Source organism: Temnothorax longispinosus, chromosome 5, assembly GCF_030848805.1.
Source record: "Temnothorax longispinosus isolate EJ_2023e chromosome 5, Tlon_JGU_v1, whole genome shotgun sequence".
NCBI classification, from domain to species: domain Eukaryota; kingdom Metazoa; phylum Arthropoda; class Insecta; order Hymenoptera; family Formicidae; genus Temnothorax; species Temnothorax longispinosus.
The window spans coordinates 21,373,309-21,387,939 of NC_092362.1; the positions used below are offsets into that span (position 1 = coordinate 21,373,309).

A 14,631-nucleotide genomic window follows, 5' to 3' on the forward strand; every position below is an offset into this window, starting at 1 on the left:
AGAGAGAGAAAAAGATGGGGGAGGAGAGGACATTAGCGTTTTATCAGACACGTAAAACTTAAAAAGAAAGCAATTCTCGGCAAAAATCTAGAAATCTTTGACGAGCGTCCAAGAAATCCTTAAGAGCCTTATTCTCTCTTTTTATTTTCGTCCGTAAATCGTCGGGGACGGGTATACCGAGAGAATCCTCGTTGGCGTGAATGCATCTTTACATCCCGGCTCGCGTAAAGACATCAAGATCCCGATGTCTACGTGAGTGAATACACTTTTGAGTGCACGCTCTCGTATACGTCGTCTCGCATGTTGAAGGGTCGAGCATCTCGGGCAAAGGAGCGACAGAGGAGTACTACTAGTAGCGCAAAGAGAGAGGAGAGCGTGAGAGAGAGCGAGAGAGAGAGAGACTTCCTGTGAAAGAGCCCGGGTCGTCCAGACGGTTGAACCAAAGCCACTGCACTCCCGCTCGCAAAGCGCACTCGGCTACGACTACGAGAAGTTTTAAGAAGCGCTTAGGCAGTCCAAACTCGTGCGAATCTTTGCTTTTCGCGCCGCTGCGGCTTCCAGCTTCGCCCTACGCTCTCACATCGCCTATATGTATAAATGGATCTAGTTACGGTGAATTTTTCTTAAGCGCCCCGACGTATACATTGTTCTTTTTATATCGAATTGTTCTTTTTAATTGATCGTATACTATAATGTTTTTATCTTTATTGATTACTACCGTTGTGTAGTCGTCTTCGATCCTTTGCATAATCATTGTTATTAGAATTTTATTTCAGTCAAAAAACTAATCTTTCTGCATTCAGCAAGTTGTCGATAATTAATTTTTAAAAGAATTATTTAATTTTTTTATTCTGCCTGTCTGTCCTATCGAAATTATATCGTTTCGCGTATGCACCTCGACAATTGTCGTTGCCACGTCCACGCGGGGTAATTGTTTTTTTTTTATTTTATTTTTTTCAAATGCGAGCGCCGAACGATTTAATTCTCCCGGTCGGGTTCCTCGTTTAGTCGAATGACGGGGTTAAAACACACAAAAAACTACAGTGAGAGAGTGGAGGGGATGGAGGGGTGCAGCGCGACACGTAGCACATTGCCGTCGACCGCCGTAATCACGATGGTCGATGCGAAAGCATCGTCAACTATCGGACGTCGAATTTCACTCATTCGGAAGTGCTCCTACACCGACAGACGAGCGCGCTGTTTTTTTTCCTGTTGATACTGCGAAACGTGACACCCGATAGAAACGCGACATGTACGTCCTATGGCCTTTCGACTAACGATCTTTCTCACTCCTACGGTCTGCTTGGTACGCGCGCCGTTGTCGCTCTCGCACAATCGCACTCGCCCATCCCGCGCTATCCCATGCAGCAGATAGCCGCAAACGCAGTAAAAGGCGTCGAGTGTTTGCCGCAGTTAAGTACCATATTGTCCTATAGAGAGGGTTCTCGCCTTTGGCTCGACGATTGGACGCACGTGTCGATGTAAATACAATCGTGTAACGGCCCACTCGAAAGACCCACTCGCGCACCGAAAATGAAAGATCGTATAACAGCACGTGTCAATAGCGATTACCATGTTAAATGTTAAATTTGCTAAAGATATATGTATTTCTCATGGACAATACATATATGTTTTACGGATAATACACAAACGCGATAAATATTTTCATTTAGAATACTAACAGAGCTCTCGCCGATGCACGCGATGGAGAGATTGGTTCAGTAGAAAAATCGTTCATTGATCAGGCACGAAGAGACACGAGAATTTTGTCGTATATCGATCTATAATTAGTCTCTCATCTCTCTTAACTTATACAATAAGTACCTATGCTTTCCTTTACACATTTGTTGACAATAAAATTTAATAAAATTATTATTAAATTGACTTAAATAAAACTATTTCCAAAGTTGGCTTGAAAACGAGAAATTCGCGCTTGCATGTTGCAATTCATATATACTCCACCATCAAAATATAATATATTTTAATTAAATTTTGAGCACATTTTAGTTAAGAATTTTCTTCTGTCTGCTTTTTGCTCTGACGTTAATTTATTCTATTTTACTCAGATTTCTACCCAAATTATAAACGGCATAATTATATGCCGTTTAATATCTAAATTTTCCATTTTTCGTTGCATTCGTGATATCTGTTATATAAGTCTCTGGTTTTCGTTATAATTTTAAGTGCGATTTTCCCGAGTTTGGAATATTTGCTTTTCCCGGCTTTCGACCGTCAACGACTATCTGGCTCAGCGTAATAATCTCTGTACACCCGGCGCGAGCGTGAATCTAGTCACTCGAAATTACCGGTCCACCCTCGCGGTATTTGCAAATTCTTGCTGCACACTCTTCGCGGCGAGCTGTCACGAGCAAGCGGACATACTCGAGCGCACATATAATCCGGGAGTTCTAATAATTCTCCGCCTCCGCGCTTTCAATTTCGCAGCCGATCCATAAATTCGTTCCCGAAGTACGTACTTTGCACACGCACTTCGCAGCCACGTATAAAGATCAATTTACACACGAGCCGACGTCAATACTAATCAAGATTAACGAGATGCGAGAAGATTAATATTTATCATTGTTATTATTATCACGAACGAAGAGAGAAGGAACATGGGCGCAATAATATCAGAATAGGGCCACGGCTCCATTCAGGTATCACTATCACTATCAGTGTGCGTAATCTTGTGTAATAACACTAATAACAAGTCGACACAGGATTATGAATTATAAAAATATTGTCTATAGGCTCTAGTCTATCCGAGCCTATCCCCATTTCAAGACAATAGATTCTAATATTTAGTTTATTGGAATATATTTTCATATTCTTAATCTTTTATGTTTCAACTTTTTCTCTAATAACTGTAGGAATAAATATATTTAAATATTTTGTGAGATTAAGTAATACAGTAGAACACTTTACTACATTAATTCATATCATTTTAAATAAAAATATTGATATAATAAATGTTTTGTGATTATTTTATAATACCTCATACATACATTTTATTTATATTTGTAATATAATTTTTACAAATCTATTGCCTTGACTTTGAAACAAAAAAATCACTCACCGGCCGATGCGCAACAGCGGAGTTGTAACTCTGGAGTTGATCTGTAACATGGAAATATTTTTATATTAAAGTAGGGTCCAAGATAATTAATATTTGAAGTGAATAATTATCGCGTCTGTTAAATTTCTGAAACATTATTTTAAAAGATATCTGATATTTCAAAATGTTATAATTCAAGAAACAATCGCGGCCGCCGCATAGTTAATCCACGAAAAATCATGCAAGTAATATTACGATCGGGCGAATAAGAGAGACGCGCGACGTTCGCGACGTAATATCTCTTCTCGCATATGTATGTCGGAGATCGAACTCGGAAATTACGAAATTGCGCCGGAGTTAAACGAACGGTATTATATACGAGTAACGATTCGCGTATCACGTAATGAGTGAATCGAGTCGCGCACTTCAGAAAGTGGCGGAATCCGTCACGGGACAGCAAAATAATACAAATAACAGTTACTCACCCCACGGCTGCTCCGCCGTCGCCCGATGCCTCCCGCAGGCCGCCTCCTCCTCTCTCCTCGATCCTCCTTCGTTGTCGCATCTCCGTCGGCGCACTCACTCACTGCAAGTTTACGCACGAAAATATCGCCGCTTATGATCGCGCGACACTTTCGACACTTTGCACGGCACTGCCGTATTAATTCCGCGACGCGGCGCGTACTTTATTACACGGCGACGGAAGAATTACGGCGGAGAAGCTACGAACAAAACTGTACGATCCGCCCGACGCCCGTGACGTCCCGCACGTCCCGCAGGTAGACGCTAATAGCGGAGAGAATTTCGTAAATCGCACGACGCACGGCCAACTTCACTCGCCAGGAGTAACCGTCATCGCGAGAACGCCACACTTGCTCTGCTGCCACACCTGTATTTTTGAACAACGAATATAACGTCGAGATTACTTTTACGTATCGCGATATAAGCGACGTAAGAAGAACAAAGAGAAATATTCGCGGAACATGCCGATCGAAAAATAATACGATCGCTGCTTTACTGATTGTCAGGCGATTTTGATTAACTGCAATTAAATCGTCGCTTTACGGACGGTTGTGTCTATCCTCCACGATCGCGAAATATCAAAACACGATTAAACGTACGACGTTAATAGAGACTGCGATCGCTAAACACGTCGCGGCGTCACTCGATTTATAAGGATCCACAAAAAATCAGTGCTCCGAAAACGACAGCAACTTCATTCTGAAGCCGTGCGACGCGACGCGAGACGCGAGTCAAGTTGACGGTTGAGAAAAGCGAGGCCGATTGCTCGAAAGAACGTAATCTAAAGTCCAGTATTATCGAACGCGATGTACCTCGGTACATCCACATAAATTCCGTGAGGCACATGCATTAGCTAATCATTCGATATACCACAGTTTTCCGCAATCTGAATCGGCAATCGTGCGTTGCTCCGAATCTACGATCCGAGAGTAGGACGTTGGAATAGAGACGCGAGCGGCGCGGGCGACGCGGGCGACGCGTATAACGGCTTCTCGACACTCGAGTAGTGGGGGTGAGGTGACTCGCCAGGTGCGCGCTCGGCGTGCTACGTCATCCTTTCCCCTACTCTATCCCCCCTGCCCGTGTTGCCACGCCACCGCGACCTCGCTCATTGTTCGAGTGTTTTCGGATCGCAGCGCGGAGTAATAACAAGTATATCGTCGGCATCGTCGGGCTCCGACGACGGTTGAGATTTACGGAAAACTGTGATATATCGAGTGTTCGTTTAGTACATATGTGCTTCGCGGAATTTATACGGATATGTCGCATTCGATAACTGACTTGAGATTACATTCATTCGAATAATCGGCCTCGCTTTTCTCAACCAAAATCAATTTCTCAACTTGACTCGCGTCTCGCGTCGCGTCGCACGGCTTCAGAATGAAGTTATTTCCGTCGTTTTCGGAACACGGATAAATACGAGTGGACCCTAAGGTTGACATTTCATGCGTTGTACGACAAGCGTGCTGATTGACTACAAGATGGAGGATTTCTAGAAACTCGAATTTCCCTACCCAGCAGCCAATTAACATGCTTATAAAAATTTGTCGCACGACACATGAAATATCAGCCTAAAGTAAATCGAGTAACGCCGTGACGTGTTTAAATTAGCGATCGCAGTCTATATTAACGTCGTACGTTTAATCGTGTTTTGATATTTCGCGATCGTGGAGGATAGACACAACTGTCCGTAAATCGACGATTTAATTGCAGTTGATCAAAATCGCCTGACAATCAGTAAAGCAGCGATCGTATTATTTTCGGTCGACATGTTTCGTGGATATTTCTCTTTGTTCCTCTTACGTCGCCCATATTGCGATACGTGAAAGTAACCTCGACATTATATCCGTTGGTCGAAGTGCGAAAAATACAGGTGTGTGGCAGCAGAGCAAGTGTGGCGTTCTCGCGACGGTTGCTCCTGGCGAGTGAAGTTGGCCGTGCGTCGTGCGATTTACGAAATCCTCTTCGCCATGATAGCGTCTACCTGCGGGACGTCACGGGCGTCGAGCGGATCGTATAAGTTTCGTTCGTAGCTTCTCCGCCGTAATTCTTTTATCGCCGTATAATAAAGTACGCGGGGCGTCGCGAAATTAATATCGGGAGTGCCGCGTGCAAAGTGTCGAAAGTGTCGCGCGATCATGAGCGGTGATATTTTCGTGCGTGAACGAGTGAGTGATTGCGCCGACGGAGATGCGACAACGAAGGAGGATCGAGGAGAGAGGAGGAGGCGGCCTGGGAGGCATCGGGCGACGGCGGAGCAACCGTGGGGTGAGTAATTATTGTGTAATTATTGTGCGTTTATTATTTTGCTGTTCCGTAACGGATTCCGCCACTTTTTCTCAAGCGCGACTCGATTCGCCCATTACCATGATACGCGAATCGTTATACTCGTACAATATCGCTCGAGGTTTAACTCCGTCGTAATTTCACCCAAGTTCGATCTCCGGTATGCGAGAATAGTTATTACGTCGCGAATGTTGCGTCTCTCTTATTCGTAACGTCATAATATTACTTGCATGATTTTCCGTGGCTCAATTATGAACGAGTTAATGCGGAAATATACAGCCGCCTGCGGCGGCCGCCGCGATTGTTTCTTGAATTAAAGTATTTAAAAATGAGGTATTTCTTAAAATGACGTTTTAGAAATTTAACGGGCGCGATAATTATTCACTTCAAATATTAATTATTCTACTTTAATGTAAGAATATTTCTCTGTTACAGATCAACGCAGTGTTATTACTCCGCTGTTGCGCATCGGCCGGTGAGTGATTTTTTAAATTCACTTTCAAGGCAATGGATTTGTAAAAATTATATTACAAATATAAATAAAATGTATGTATGGGGTATTATAAAAGAATCACGAACCCAATCTTTTTTAATTATTAGACATAAAAAATTTTTATTTAAAGTGATAATTAATGTAGCAGTAAAGTGTTTTGTATTCTGTATTACTTAATCTCATATCTGAATATATTATTTATTTCTACAGTTGTTAGAGCAAAAATTGAAACATAAAAGATTAAGAATATAAAAATATATTAAAAAGAAATAATCTATTGCCTTGAAATGGATAGGCTCGGAAATGGATAGACTAGAGCCTAGACAATATTTTTATAATTTACAATCCTCTGCCGACTTTATATTACACAATGTTATGAATGCGCGCTCATCAGTAATAGTGATATCTGGGGCCTGTGTTGTGCATAATGATTTACAAGGTAATAATACAAGTTTTTTTTACATATTATTTTACTATAAATATTATTAACTTGTAAATCATTATGCAACAGGCCCCTGAATGGAGGCTCGGCTCCATTCAGGTATCACTGCGCCTATATTCCTTCTTTCTTCATCTGTGATAATCGCAATGACAAATATTAATCCTCTCGCATCTCATTAATCTGTATTGACGTGTATAAATTGATCTTTATATACGTGGCTGCAAAGTGCGTACTTTGGGAACGAATTTATATGGATCGACTGCGAAATTGAAAGCGCGGAGACGCCGGAGACGGAGAATTACTAGAACTCGCGGATTATATGATGTGCGCTCGAATATGTCTGCTTGCTCATGACAGGTCGCTGCGAAGAGTGTGCAACAAGAATTTACAAATTCGTAAATCCATCGTTTTCGAAATACGGATAAAGGATTCTAAATCGAGCGGGCCCTAAATCGAGTGACGCCGCGACGTGTTTAATGCTCAATCGCTCATGTTGCCGAGAAGCCGCAGCCTCGTTCCTACATCATGAGCGTTGCTCGACGTCAGTCTCAGCACATGTCGGTGACAGGTGAGTGTGCATTTGTAAACCTTAAAAGTTTGCGCGTTTACCGAGGAGAGCTATCTTTCCCGGATATGCCGGTAACGCGGGATTGTAAGGCTGTAACGAGCGCACGACAAGAGCCCGTAGAATCTCAGCGTGGTGGCAGCCACCAGATGGAAATGCAATATCGCGTCTCGCGAAACAAAGGCCCGCGGTTGAAACTCTTTCGCGAATTAAAGCAGGCGGGCGTATATTCTCCGCGCTTCTTGTTTACGCGGGCGCGATACTCGCGTTAACGTCCGCGAAACGGAAATGTCTTCGCCGTATATTATTACGGTCTCGTGACGCAAATGCCGCGATATTTCCCCGCGCGCGCACTTTCCACGGTCGCTGCGGCATCCGTTGCCAACGTTAATCCTAACATGAATAAGTAATTAGGCGAGGAAGATTCTGTTGCGGAATAAGAAATATAGAGATTGCGCCTAGACGGCAAGAATAAATAAAATCTTGACGTTTTATTTAAGTTTCCACGATTGGACGATTATATTTATTTTTACGTATGTTGGAAATGTTTATTAAACGAATTATAAAAACTTGAAGTAGGCGGCGTGAAATAGAGATGAGCGATTTGTGCTTTCCACACAAGGCGAATAAAGTTTCACGGTTCCCATTTTCTCTCCATGTAACAGTAATGCAATATACCAGTTCGATTTTTTTTAGCTTGTTAAATTTACTGTGAGGATGCTACATATAAATACATACAACATATTTTTGCGAGAGTCATCTTATATGCATGCGCAGTGCGTTTCTAGGGGGGGGGGGGATAGATGAGGTTCGTCGCGCTTTCCTGACAAACACGACGAAGGCTATACGCGAAGGTATATATAAAGCTTTACGTGAAACGGAAATTACGTTCGAACGTAGCCGGAAGCGCGAGCTGGCGGACGCCTTTCCGCGAATTTTGAATAACAAATCTGGGTCCGCGCTACCTAATTCGACGAGACCTCCCCTTCGTCTTCTCCGTCTGGCGGCTCCCCAGAGAGGACGGGTCGCGCGGAATAACTACTTCGTTATTATGCTTTAATCTACCGGCGTCTACTTCAGTAAATGAGAACTTTTGCCGGTGAATAACGCGAGGAGTCTGTTTGAGATTAATTTCTGTCGTGCGCATGCAGTAAATATTTCACGCTTCTCATCGCTCGCCATTTTTTCCCGGCGAGGAGAATATTGTTCGGCGATAATTATTAATAATTATTTTTTAATACATTCACGGGTCAACATTGAAAGCATTTAAAAGTACAATTACTCGAAATTTTGAAGAGTGCGAATTTACAGTCTCTTTTTTATCAATAATCTTCTCCGATCTCATCGTCGGCTTACCCTTTCTTACCGCATCACTCCACGAGCGAGCGCTTCGTAGATTCCGGTGCTCTTTGGAATTACAAATTATGCAGCGGCAGTTCTTGGGCGAGCCAGTTCTCCTCCGATGAGTTCCGCCGGAATTACAAATTGCACGTCCAGACACTCGGCTCTGTGTACAGAAGGGTCGCGCGGAGGCGCTGAAGGATACTGTTGGTTTAGGCAGGGACGAATGGGGCAGGTTGGGACAAAGGAGCGCGAGAGTGAATCAGATTCGGGTTTCTCCCAGCGTCTCCATCGTTCGTGCGATCGACGTGGTAAGCTTGACGTGGAAGATTGCTCATCAGAATGTTTGTATACATCTACGCCAAGTTGCGAAGGGCTGGTACGTAAATACAATTGAGGGAGCGGGAGAATGGGTGATTTGTCGAAAAATCTCACGCTGCTTCGAAAACGGACGTTAACGAAATTTCGCAGTCGACAAACGGCGTGTCCTTTGTTTCCGGCAAATTTTCATAGAGGTTGCTCGACTCGCGAGATTGTCGTCTGCGATAATCAGCGTGATGCTGAAGAGGCCGCAATCAGGGCATTGCCATTGTGGGAAAAGAAAGGGAGAGAATGCTGCGTAGATAAATAATGTAGATTCTTATCTTCAAGAGCACTTTGGGGAGTGTCCTTTCAACCCATAGTAGTAGTTACAAGTTGATGAGAGAATCGCTGAAATCAGCGATACTTCAAACAGCTTCTCTTACTTTTCCCACGTTTGTTTCATGAATAATATGATGACTCTCTGAAACTTGTTGGTATTTTTGCTTAATTGACTTAATTACTTTGCAATTTCTTTAATTACATATTTGCATTAAAAACAGCATTATCGCTAAAAACATTAATTGTAATTAATTGTGATTTTTTAAGCGATATTCTAAATGCAATTTGTTGTATATAAGTCTCAAATCGACGCTGTAGTAATTTTTAGAAAAAATCAATACAATACAAGCGTTTTGTTAATAAATTGTAATTTAGTATAAAGAGCAGCTTTGAATAATTTATGGTCACTCAAATTAGAGAGAGTCTTTCTTTTACCTATCAGATAGAAGTCTCTCAGCTATTGAAGATTGAAATCAATAGTTACATTAAAAAGGTAAAAAAAGTCGAGCCTTTTTAATTTTCGACCTTATTGAAAATTATCCAAGACAACGGTTACATGGATATAAAAGCAAAAGGGGTAAAAAGGAAGATACGACATAAAAGCGGTAAACGAGGGTGCATTAATTCAAGCCTCCTTCTATTTTATCACGCGGTATGGGCACGTAGTCGTATTCGCCGGCTTCAAAGGAACCATAAAGTCCATTCGTTACGCCCGTTAATTTGTTCGAACGCCACTGTTAAACTCGAGAAGCTCGTTGTAGAACTTTTAGGGCGAACGATCAGACAAGTCGTTGAAACTACTTTGACGAAGAATGAGGAATCCGCGCATTTCGGATATTGATTCGGGTATATCGAATCGCGGGATCGTCTTTGACAAGAAAATTAAAAAAAAAGAAGATCTCGTGCACACGTATACATTACGTACATACAGATAAATGGGAGAAGAAAAAAAGCAGCAAACGGGGGAGAGGGGGGACAAGAATTCATCCCGTCGTCTTTCACGACGGAGCCTGTTAACGGAGATGCGCAGCCAATTTTGTAGACTTCAAACGAGCAGCAGGCTCGACGTAGCGTGAAATGTCGCTGGATGGTGCGAAGAAGATATCTACGCACATGTGATGTCACACGCGTATAACACCTATCGTAAATCAAAATGACAATCTCTAACTAATTTGGAAGAAGATGAACCAAAATTCTGTTTATCTGCTATTATTCTTTAATTTTGATTATTAGTGATGACGAAAGTTGCAAAATATTTTTACTCACGCATACCTATAGATAATACAAATTTAATAATATAATTTAATATATAAATTAAAAGTTTTTTGCTGTCTCACACAGGAGAAAAAGGAATCGAACGTTCTTTTCAAAGGTTAAGCTTTACTTCGAATTACGCATCAGTACAAAAATTACAATGAATACAGAATGTAATGTACTGATGCTATCGTGGGATAATCCGGTTAAAATTAGGCTACGAAATTGGTTCTCGCGCGGATAATGCGAACGGAGAGAACAGCGTGCTTGCGCACGTTACAACGGAGACTTCGATGTCGTGGGGAATTCTGCGGAAATGAACGAGTCGCTGGCGGATTTCGTGGGTTCGAGTTTGCCGAGGGGAACCCGCTTTTGCGACGCAATGTCGTGGAGAGGCACGTTGAAATTTCAGTACACGTAGCCCGCGATAATCCTAGAATATTAATACCGACAGCTATACGGCACTGCGTATTTTCGAATTACATATTGTTTGATATCACATTATTATCTTACGGAAGTAGAGAATTTTAATTCGTGGATCTTTTCTCCAGGATGTTATAACGTTGACAGAACTCGATATTCTTAGGTCGCTCCGTTATTTGATAGAGGTCACGTTACGTAACTCGTTTGCATAATATTACAAACATGAGAAAAACGCGCGGATTCGAAATCCGATAGAACTACCGGAAGGATAATTTAGAGGATGAGCACAGTGTGTGTGTGTGTGTGTGTGTGAATCTATTTGTATATGAAATACCATTCACATTTAAACTATCAAGTTCTGTATTCCTTACTTTTACTTTAAAGTTCGTCCCCTTCGAAACTTGGAATCAGGAGTTTAATTAGAATCTCATGCGGATTGTTTCGACGTTGCATCGGCGTGCCCCGCGAGTTGCGGCCGGATGCCGTTCATCTGTCCTCGCGAATTCTACAGGATTCTTTTCCGCCGCAAACATTCAGGCGGGCAGTAGCATAGTGAGGATGTCTCGAGAGCGTCTCGCGCGAGAATAGCCCGCATTTCCGCAGGGTTTCGGGTCAGGCCAAGAACGTCGTACCGTGAGTGTTTCGCGCTGCGGAATCGAATGGTGTCTCTGATCCTGTGGATAGCAGCCAAGCCGTGACACGATTTGTCGCGTGAACAATGCACAAGTGCGGTCACTCCAACGATTCGGATGTACATTCTTGTCTTTTCATTCTGTTCATTCCAATTAACACTTGAGCCGTAAATGTTGTATTGTATTACGTCAAGAACTTTGTAATAATGACAAGCGCAATTTTCTAAATTAACCGTAAAAATTTCGCACGTGTTTAGTTTATATTAGCATTTATTTTTACAAGTCGCGATTAGTTTGACTTTTGAGATTTGTGGAGATTAATTTGAGCAATATGTTATAATAGCAATGCATTTCATGGTACTTTTAATCGATCATTATAATATTCGAGCATTATTTCCTTGCAAGTGGAAATAGCATTACACTTGTGAGCACGTAGAATGGATGACATTTCATATTATATTATATATTTTGCTTGTGCGAGACTATAAAAGCGCGTTGTAGCGTGCCGAGGAGTCACAGAAAAATAACATTTCGACCGGAGATTGAAAATACGGGATGTGGAACGGGGAGGAGGAAGAGGATGAAAACGAATTCGTTGCGCTCGCGTTAGTTGTTCAAGGAGACTTTCTTTTACGCCAACTCTGCCAAAGGAGAAACATCCTTCCATTTACTAAAGGATACATACTCGGCCTGGGTATACCCTGCAATTATTTATTGACTTTTCGACAAAAGATATTGTGCTTTTTCTCGACAATGCACGTATGCGTTCGCTGATGAAACAAACGCACAACGATTGTCAAGAGAAGAGCGTGTTCTTATCAATATATCAGAACTTGGTATCACGTTGTGATACTGAGAGTCGATACAGAAAGTCGAATCATTATTCCCCATTATTTCAGTACCATAGTTTGAAATGCTACAGTGTGAATTGCGTAAGAGTGGAATAACAATACATATATACGTTATTCTTTTTAAATGTTCAAATTAAACTTGATAGGAATGAATAATGAGAATTGATTGGATAATGATTTTAAATAGAATTAATAATTACAATTAATCGTGATATTGAAACGTTATTTTGTCGGAAAGTCTGGGTGGAGTAACCAATTGAAAGTATCGATGGCAAAAGCTTCGCGCGCGCACGCGTGTGTAGACGTGCGTGAAACGAATGCGTGCCGTCTGCCAAGATCCTTCTTCACGCACGACGGCACGGCGGGATGATTACACCCCCGTGCCAACTGGATATCGTGCCAGAATCAGAAACGGCTCTGAAGGATCGGGAGGTAACGATGGAGCGGGCGAAGAAATCGTCAGGACATAAGTAGGGAATTACGCGTGTAGGGTGAATTACGAGCGACGATCGATTCGGAAATATATATGTTACCAATGTAAAAGGTAAGGCCCCCCCGAGACGGCAAATCGGGGAACGGAATTTATCGCTCGCATCCGGCCGGATATCGGTCGAAAATAAAGAGTTTGCGCTTTGCCACCCGCATGGCACGGCACGGCGCTCGGGTGAGAAACTTACGTTGCGTCGCGAATTGTTTGTGACTTCTTCGCGGGAACGTAACGCAGAACGCTGCTCATGATAGATCGTCTTATAATCGATATGCACTTGAATAATATTTTTAAGTGACAATAGAAGCGCTATCCATTATAACTTACGTAACTTGTATAATGCGAGCAAAAAGGGAAAGATGGGAAGGTATTTATTTGACAACCAAAGTTTCTCCTGAGAGTTATTTTCTTCGGGATCGCCGAAGCAGTTGCGGATGGGAACTCTTCCAAATTGCCGCGTATAAACATTCGACTGGATAATTTGTCGTCGGGATTTTAGTTAAATCCGAAAAATCGGTTGGAATAAATCATGGAGAATTAATATTTCAAACGCAAAGGAATATTTGACCGATGCGATATCATATTTTCAGTCTCTAGTAGTTACGTTTGCAAATTACTGTAAACGTGGATTTTATGCGTAATGCATTTTAGGATTAATTTTGGCACGTTGGTTAAATTTGCCGAAAATGCGCGGTTGCAGTCGTTGATTAATTCTAGCAAAAAAAAAAGTAATCGATTATTTGTAATCAATTGTGTATGAAATCTTTCTCTTTGAGATATTTATCGGCAGATACTCACTAATGTGTAAAAATCAATTTATTATTTAAATGTCGATAACAAGCTGCGCATGTATGAACAATATCACAAAATTTATTATCCGTTCAGAATGGATCTAAAGGACCATTTAAGATTATTGACATTTAGAAAATGTAAGCAATTCTGCAGAACAATATTTATATAAATAGGTATTAGAATATTCACACAAGTCTCTCGCGCGGCCTTACGTTCAGTTTCCCAACAGCATGTTGGTTGCGATAATCGAGAATCGAAATTGCGCGAGGTGTGTACGAAGTAGTTTCGCGCAGTGCAAGATATAGCTGTAAGTACTGTTATCATGTTGCTTTCCGGTTTCCATCGAGATGGCTTCGAGCCATGCCCGTGACACATCTCGCTCCCGGTAACGCATTGCGCGAAATTATACGCTCCGTCGTTTACCGGCATAATTATACGCCTGCCAAACATCGTGAAGTTTCGACGTGCCGAAATTTTGTAACACGTAACTTCACTCGGCAAACTGATTTCGGCCTTTATTTACGGAAGTTGAGCGCCTACGTTAATTGCGTTTTGTTTTATTAAATTAATGCACGAGATAACTCACGTTACCGCATTAAATTAGACTCCTTCGACAATGGCTCGAGCCTGGTAATTATCAGACAGCGTGGAAAAAGCAGCGGCATACGGGTGATAATCAGTGCAGAGAACATGTGTGCCGATACGCGACAATATATCGTTTGGTAAATCGACGGAAAACGTAGAAACTCGTAGCGGAGTTGTACGGCATTGTTGTTTGAGTTACTCGTTTAATAATTACCCCCAAGTTACGCATATATTTGCATTGGTATATCATGCATCTTTTTG

At 42.0% G+C, this 14,631-nt stretch overlaps 1 protein-coding gene and 1 long non-coding RNA gene across 2 annotated transcripts in view; both read left to right on the forward strand.

Annotated features, from left to right (window-relative positions):
• Mdy (diacylglycerol O-acyltransferase) overlaps positions 1-14,631 on the forward strand; it is a 95,749-nt gene that overhangs the window by 44,640 nt on the left and 36,478 nt on the right. The gene's annotated exons all lie outside the window — the stretch shown is intronic.
• LOC139812696 (uncharacterized) lies at positions 4,576-7,127 on the forward strand. Its single transcript, XR_011731915.1, has 3 exons — positions 4,576-5,845; positions 6,299-6,338; positions 7,025-7,127. It is a non-coding gene; the product is annotated as an uncharacterized lncRNA (long non-coding RNA).